General features: G+C 35.5%; 1 pseudogene; it reads left to right on the top strand.

The window, feature by feature from the left end:
• The first annotated feature begins 302 nt into the window (after positions 1 to 302).
• Positions 303 to 3195, top strand: LOC111876987 (ras-related protein Rab7-like; annotated as a pseudogene).
• The last annotated feature ends 5531 nt before the right edge of the window (positions 3196 to 8726 follow it).

Raw genomic sequence — 8726 nt, 5'->3', positions numbered from 1 at the left:
TTAAATGCAGGAATATTATTGATTAGCTCCGTGAAATACCTGCACTTATATTCTCAAATGCAGGACTACTATTTATTGGTTCTCCTCTTGTCTGACTCATGGTACACCTATAGTAAAGGAAAGATGGAAAAAATCTGTCAAAATGGTTACTTCAAATGCCAATAGAGGAAGGAAGACAATCTGCAGGCTTAAAGGTGGAGGCTTAGTAACTGCATAAAACAAAATTAGTATGGAATCAGAACCGATATGAATGGTATTATTTTCTAAACAGTTAATATAATAATATCATATGTTATCATACCATGGCTATTTTCAAGATAGATGCAAAGAAGCAGTTCAAATCCAATAAGCAAAGGTGTGGCAACAACTGCATGACATGGTTCCCACTGCATAAAAGATAAAGAAAAAGTATTCCCTGATGCATAATGTAAGATATGGAAATGACATAGTTCATAAGGTTTATACAGATTGTTCATACTTATAGTCTTACTTATTAAAGTGAATGAAAAATGATGATGAAAAGGAAGAAAAAGAAAGAGATCATACATAACGGACATGGGGAACTGATGGTGCAGGTAATGAGAATCTTCCTTTGGCAACAACAACATGAAATAGGAAAAGTGGTAACAAAAATGACCCTGCATACAACAATAAATCATAATCCACTATGCTTTCATTCTGCAATTCATGCATAAAGGATTGAAAAACCTTCGGCTTTAAGAAACAAAAGTCTCTCTTTCAATCTAAAGTCGCATAAGAACTTTGGGTAAACATGTTTAGAGGGGATAATCTAGATAAAAAAAGGAGCCAAATCTCGAAGCAAACATAAGTACACAAAAACCCCAATAAGCCTTAATGATATGAATTTAGATACATGAACAGAAAGTTCAATAATCAGTACAAAGCTATAATCGGAGCTGATTTCTTAACTAAAGACATAAAATTTGAAGATAGGCTTTTCACTTTACAGGTCTGATTCATTACAAACGTCCATGAAATCACGCCATTATTATAAGTTTATAAGCATCCATTGTTGAAATCGATAGGGTTTGGGGGTTGATTTTGTTACAGATATGGGACACAGCTGGACAGGAAAGATTCCAAAGCCTTGGTGTGGCATTTTCTCGTGGTGCAGATTGTTGTGTTCTTGTGCATGATGTGAATGTGATGAAATCATTTGATAGTCTTAATAATTGGAAGGAAGAGTTTCTTATTCAAGCTAGTCCTTCTGATCCAGAAAACTTTCCATTTGTTGTTTTGGGAAACAAGATCGATGTTGATGGGGGCAATAGCAGAGTGGTAATATGGTCTTTTTGTCATTTTAAATTTAAATTTATCAGGATTCAACTTCGAATACACAAGTAACAAATGGAATGCGAAGACACATTTTTTAATCTACTTTCTTGTTTTCAGGTGTCGGAGAAGAAAGCAAAAAGCATGGTGTGCTTCAAAAGGAAATATTCCTTACTTTGAAACATCTAGTAAAGAAGGTTTTAATGTTGAAGCTGCTAAAGAAGGGTTCAAAATCGAAACACAGATAGGGTTTTCTATTACAAAATTTACCCAATAAAAAATAGAACAAAATCTATCAAAGATCGATTGATATCCACAAGATTATAGACCGTACATATGTACCCACATATAAATTTTAATTAAAAATGTGACAAAAGCCATCTTTGACCAATTGACATATCTATCAATACATATTTCAATTGGAAATTTAATAAAATGTCAGCTCGATATAAGAAGGAAAAAGGTTGACTAACCTTTTTTTGAAACACCAATTACAAAGTTCATCTCCATTTTGTGGATAGAGATTCCAACCTGCTCCACCTTGAAACACCAATACCTACTCATTGACAACATATAGAAACAAAATATTATTCCTGAAAGTCATAATAAAAAATAGATATAAAATGAAAAAAAAATATACTTAATTACCATTGCATAGTCCTGACCCTCTTCTTTACTGCCACAATCGTATATTAGGCTAACCTGGTTGGCGTTGCCACATACAATTACCACCCCGAGATGTGGTGGTGTGTAGCAGTCCCCGACATGTGAAGCTACATAATGGTCGAAATTTTAGTTGTCAGGTTCTATTTTACTCATGAAGTTCATACATGTGGTATATGTAACATGCTTCCCCTCTTTCGGCATCCAAAATTTCACTTGTATGGTTAGATATGGCTTGGTTTATGTAGCTTAGGTGAGAAGCCACATTTTGTTGTGACCAATAAATGTTGTTTCTATATACAAGTAGTACCGGAGGTGGATAAAGGACCAACTGTACAGGTGTGGAATGGAGTAGAAATTATAAAATAAAAGCCTCAAGGGGTATTTAATGGGAAAATGTTGCAAAAAGTTGGATGACCCCATATTTTTTTATAATCCAATTGAACCTCAAGTATGTAGTATCAGACACAAGTGATGTAGCCATAGTAGAGATGCGTGAATATAAGTAATGATAAAGTAGACAATAGCTATGGGGTTCATATTAAGAAAATATTTTACATTAGATAACTGAGAGGGCATATTTGGATCTGATCATCAAAAGATTGTTTCTATGTTATGAAGACATAAATTGTTAATGAGCTGATGTTGTAGTAAAATGCCATGCAAAGTGTGGTTGGTAAATATTAATTTCAAAGGGTAGAATGCACAATAAACTGAAAATGTTGGACTGATAGTAACTTCAGGTTAGGGTCTGTATGTTTGCTTATATGGAAATACTACTTAATCTCCAACGTAATGGAGAGGTTGAAAGCAGAAATGAAATAGGAAGAATAAAAGTAGAACAGGAGACAAACGCTTCATCAAGATTCAACTTCCAATACACAAGTAACAAATGCAATGCGAAAACACATTTGTTTAATCTACTTTCTTGTTTTCAGGTGTCGGAGAAGAAAGCAAAAAGCATTGTGTGCTTCAAAAGGAAATATTCCTTGCTTTGAAACATCTGCTAAAGAATGGTTTAATGTTGAAGCTGCTAAAGAAGGGTTCAAAATGGAAACGCAGTTAGGGTTTTCAAAATCTTACCTGCATAAAGAACTCGATCTCCTAATCGAGCTTCATCATATTTCATCTACATCTGAAGTAGAACACACAGGATCGAAAATCGTTGATGGTCGACGCGGTGCCCCTCAGGGCTTCCTGGGGTTACGCATAGGATCGATTCCATATCAGCAGAAGTAGAACGCATAGGATCAATTCCATGTATATATGAAATCAATGGGGTTACGCATATCGGCAGAACGAAGGGGTTAGGGTTCATATCTATTGAGTTTCATGGGGAGCTGATTGTGTTGATTGTGTAGAGAGAAAACATAAGAATGAAATTAGGAATGAATCGTAAGAAGGAAGTTTTATTCGGGAGGCGTGTGTATTTTTTTGGGTCAGGATGATGTCAGCAAAATGATCCTAAGGTGGAGACTAAAGGAGGGAAATGCAATCAAGGGTCCTTGTTTCTTCATTGAATAATTTAAGGTTTTGTTTTAGTAATATTTAGAGAAGTATAAGGGTTGAATTTTAACTTTTAAAATTCTAAGGGCTTAACTTTGAATTAAAGTATTCATAAGGGAAAATTTTACAAATTCCAAAACTTGAGGGCATGTTTTGAATCTATTCAAAACTACTCAATTCCATAACTTATGTGTTTACGTAGTTTTAATTCAAAAAACTCTTCAAGTTCCATAACTTGAGGAAAAGTTATGGAAGACTTTAAACTATTAAAAGAATATGACTTTTCTTTATTCATAACCTATGGAAATATTTATGAGTTTTATGAATCTTAAATATGAATTTTCATATAACTTGAGGACAAGTTACAAAAACATATTTTAGAACCAACTCTTAGATTAATTTGGATTGAAAACAACAATTTCACATAACTTTTCTATTAATCTAAGCAACTCATAAGAAAGAGATAATTCAATCAAACTTTTTCATATAATTAGCCTAACCATTATACTAATACAAAACATGAATATATTGACAATTATCTTTGAAATTGGATTAGCATGAACATTACCACACCAAAAACAGGTTTATAAGTTGAAAAACAGCTTAGGATAATGTTCCTAGTCCAATTCCAGCCAAAACAGTTGAAGATATGCTGTCTGGGGGTCCAAGTCTCGAGTGCATGAACCAACTCGGCGAGTTGGATGAATTTAGCCTTGGACTTGTTGAGTCCCTTCATGGACTCGACGAGTCTGCTGAGCAGACAACAACAAACTTCGATTTTTCAGCCAATTTTGCAAGTATAACAAGAAAACAAAACCAGTCTCTTATACCAATGTTGTGTTTTGAGCATTCTAACATTCCTAAGTGTACATGCAACCCTAAATACCTTGGATCTATGTTTTCTCTATTATACATGAAAATATGAATATTCCAAGGTATTACCCTAACTAGCATACAATCATAAGTACTAGTATAACAAAAAACTAGATAGAATACATACCTTTTGATGTAGCTTGATTCCATGGAGCTCAAGAGCCTAGTGGCCAAAGTGTGACACCTCAAATGGTTCACACAACTTCAAATACACTTAGAATAACTTGAGAGAAATGAGACACTTCATGAAATCGGCTAGCCCACACCAATCCTTCATAGCGCCCGATTTTTGGGAAGAATAAGATGCTTATACAGTGTGTCACAATTAGGGTTACACCATGTAAACGCTAATTGTCATGGCCTTTCATTTCCATGATCCATGGGTACAAAAACACCATGGAGCATCCTATGGGTTTTAGCCCAACTTGATAATCCATGGAGCATTAGCCCACCATACAAGTATGGATTATTTACACAATCAACCCATATATTTAGTTTGTCTCCTTTTGATCACTTAATTAATTCCAAATTAATTCTTGATCAATACTAATTAAATAATCTTATTAATATATTAGAACTTATAATATATTAATAAACCTTAAGTGTTATTTCTCTCATTTTAGTCTATCTAAATGCATGATGCCATGTAACCCAAATGGACCATGCCAATCGGGTCAAGTACATACCAAATATAGTTATGGACTTAGGCACTAATTCAACAGCATCATGATCACTAATGGCCCATCATCCATCATGGTGGCACAACATGATGTATTTACTGAGGAATATCATCTTCTAAGCACACATGGATCAATATGGCACAACAAATGAATCAAGATGGTGCATAATGTACCAAGATGGTCCATGATGGAGAAACATCTCCTTCATGGCACAAATTCCGTTTTTGATGGAGCAACAACATCTTCATGGCTCAACATCTCCTTGGCTCAAGATCTCCATGGCTCAACATCATATTGGTGCAGCTTCAGTCATGATGGCTCATCATGCTATCATTTGGTGCAACATCTAAAAGGTTGGCACAACTTCCTTCAAAATTATGCAACATGATATTCCATGTTGCTCCAAGTGCTCCATGTTGCTCTGTGTTCCTCCAAGTGCTCTAAGTTCTCCAAGTGATCCATCTTGCTCCAAGTACTCCAAGTGTTCCGTGTTGCTCCAAGCCACTCCCAATTGCTCCAAACCACTCCAATCCTTTTTCACTTGATTTGTTCCTTTTTCAGATGATCTAAAGCCATCTCAGATGATCAATTCCTTTGTCATTCGATCCATGAACCTCAAGTGCTCCATTGAGATCTAAGTGCTCCAAACACTTCATGAGACTACTCCAGATGCTCCATCAGAATGGTCTAAATGCTCGAGTCACATTTAACAATCTCCACCTTGACTTGAGCATCCACTAAACTCTACCTCAAACAAAAAATTCCTCTCCCTTCCTTCCATCAAGCCCCGAAGGGGCTTACCTCCTGAAAACATCAACCAAGTCCAAGCAAAGCTTGAAGTTCTCGCTGGGAACGTCCTTGTCACCATGTCTTCCATATTCTCCTTGGGACTAGACTTTTAAATGCATAACCTATCATAGAACATGATAGTTTCTCCATTTTCAAAATAAGACTCTAAACAGGACCAACTGCCAATGATCTTCTTATCTCTGGATCACTTTCATGGTCCAAGGGTCTCAATCCAACCAAGTCCATATGTCGTTCATTTGCACCATACACCAGAAAAACATCAAGTGTTCCCTTCAAGTGTCGTATGATCCACTTGAACACTTCTCAATAAGCTTTTCCCTGATTTCCTCGAACCGCCAAAAATGTACCTGATGGGTTATGTGCATAACATCAATCCTTTGGTGTTCATGCAACCCCAATTGCTTGGATCTAGTTTTTCTACTTTGAAAATGAAATAAACTTCCAATACTTACAAACCCTAGATCTAGCATACTAGTAATCAAATTAACATATGAATTAGGGTTTAGATCTTACCTTGATTGTTATGTAGCAATAACAATCAATTCCTTGGCTTCAGAAAGCTTAATGCCTCAAGTGTTGCACCTCTAATGGAGTCACAAACACCCCTAAGCAACTTAGATGAAGAGAGAAGAGAGGGGAGCATCAAAAATCGTCCAGAAACCCTAAGGGAATCATTCACCACGTTTTTAAAGCTTAGGGGCTCCTTAAATAGGTAGGCAATTAGGGTTATCTAACAAGGAAACTCTAATTTGACTGTTTAAGCATTAAGCAGCCCATGGACCCCTTCTGGAACACGCCTTGGACGATTTCTATTGGGCTTCCCCATAGAATTCGTCCAACTTATTATTCCAAGGTGATCCATAGCCCAATTGCAATTATCTTATAATTGGAATTCCAGTCCCCTAAGTTTAATTAATCTCTTTTAGCCACAAAATTAATTCTTTATTAATTCGTGACTAATATTAATTAAACAATATGATTTCTCCTTGAATATATTATTCTCATAATATATTAATAAATCACAATTAAACCTTTCTCTCCTTAATTCATCCTACATATTGCTATGGTGAAGGAAACCCAAAGGGACCAGGCTCATAATCGGGTCAAGTACATACCAAAATAGTTATGGACTTAGACACTAATCCAACAGTCTCCCACTTGGATAAGTCTAATAACTATTTTGCATAACTTCAGAACCTGATCAGCAATCGTAGCTTTCAAAAACCGTTGTCAACTCTCAAGATATCGTATAGACACGAGACATGGATTTCAATCATTCTCTCTGTCTATGTATTGTTTCCTGACATCTAATTTGTGACAACTGACAACATACTACAATTGAACACATCAACTTAGTCCCGACTTGGCCAAGGGCTAAGGGTGTCATCACTAAATCATAGAGGGGCCCACAGATATCGCTTTTATCCCACTTTGGGTAAAAGGAATGGATAAACTTTGACTCAAATGCTCGCTTGCACCTACTAAGCAAATCACACACAACAATAAGTTTTATAATACCAAGTTACTGATGCATTTACTTATCATCTGCAACTGACCAACAAATAACAACTCACATATCTCGGTTTCAAGAATATACAATGTTATCGTCTCACTAATCACCCATGATAAATCCATGTAGTGATTCAAGTGAGCGTGGGTTTAATCCAATACTTTAATCTTATCAAAGCACTCATGAACTCTGCAACAAACTTGTGTTATGTCTAAACACTTTAGACAATCTGCAGACAGATTCATGACAGTCTTCTTTCATACCTACTCCCAACGTATGACCGACTCTGGAGGTTCGAATAACCTAGTTATTCTGGAAGTCAAAACATGCAAAATGAAACACAACGATAATACTTAATCATATATGGCCCCAAAACTTTTGAGCGTAAATAAAACACCTTTTATTTAAACACCATATTGACTACTCATTATTCATTGTTTAATGTTTTGGATAATCAGCTTATTACTTGTACTACAACAATAGTTGTCCCATGCTCCAAGCATGCACACTATGTTACCTATGATCCTTACTTTGTGAAATAGATCAATTGAAAACCTTTCCAATGAAACTCATTTCACAATTCCCAATCCTTATCAGTAGTGTAAGATCACAACATTCTTGCCACTAATAGAATATGTTAGATTCTAACATTTTATGCAATGATCCTTTTGTAATTTCATAGCACAAAAGTCACCAAGACTCGGCTAATGAAATTCCAAGGTATTCTATCAGAAATCGTTACAAGACAATTCCATAGACACGAAGTCTCACATTCAAAGTACATTCCGTTGAACATCCTTCTTGCATAAAAGTTTCTAATTTAGACATAGACTCTCAATATCCAACTCCCAATGTGGAAACATTTCCTTATTTGCCATATGACAACTCATTCTAAATAGAATCTTATTTATTCAAAATAATGTCAACATCGTCCATCCAATATAATACTTCCAACTACTCACAAGCAACAAATCCTTGGCGAACCTTAGATTGTCCTTTGATAGTTGTTTACTTATTTTAGCCAAAACCGTTCTAGTCCTTTTTCCCTCTTAATGTGCTAAGAATTTGAAAATTTTAGAATGATCAAACATTATAGCATATGAAATCGATCCTATACCTGAAGCGTATGGGACACGATTCATAATGTCTTAAATAAAGATGTGATACTTTACCAGTCTTTTGCTATAATACTTCTAATTGCCATGTTCTCAAAATTTTGATTATGAAAAGGGATGCCGTAATCATAACCAAATTTTGAGAATGCAATTATCCTTTCCATATATAGAATTTTGTTGAATCATAAAAGTGACACTCTTGAACTCAGCTACCGCAACCATCTCTCTATCGCAACAGTTCAGCACCCGCAGCCAATCTAACACCAGGAGTCAGTT

Source organism: Lactuca sativa, chromosome 2 (genome assembly GCF_002870075.4).
Source record: "Lactuca sativa cultivar Salinas chromosome 2, Lsat_Salinas_v11, whole genome shotgun sequence".
NCBI classification, from domain to species: domain Eukaryota; kingdom Viridiplantae; phylum Streptophyta; class Magnoliopsida; order Asterales; family Asteraceae; genus Lactuca; species Lactuca sativa.
This window is presented reverse-complemented; position numbering and strand designations above follow the sequence as displayed.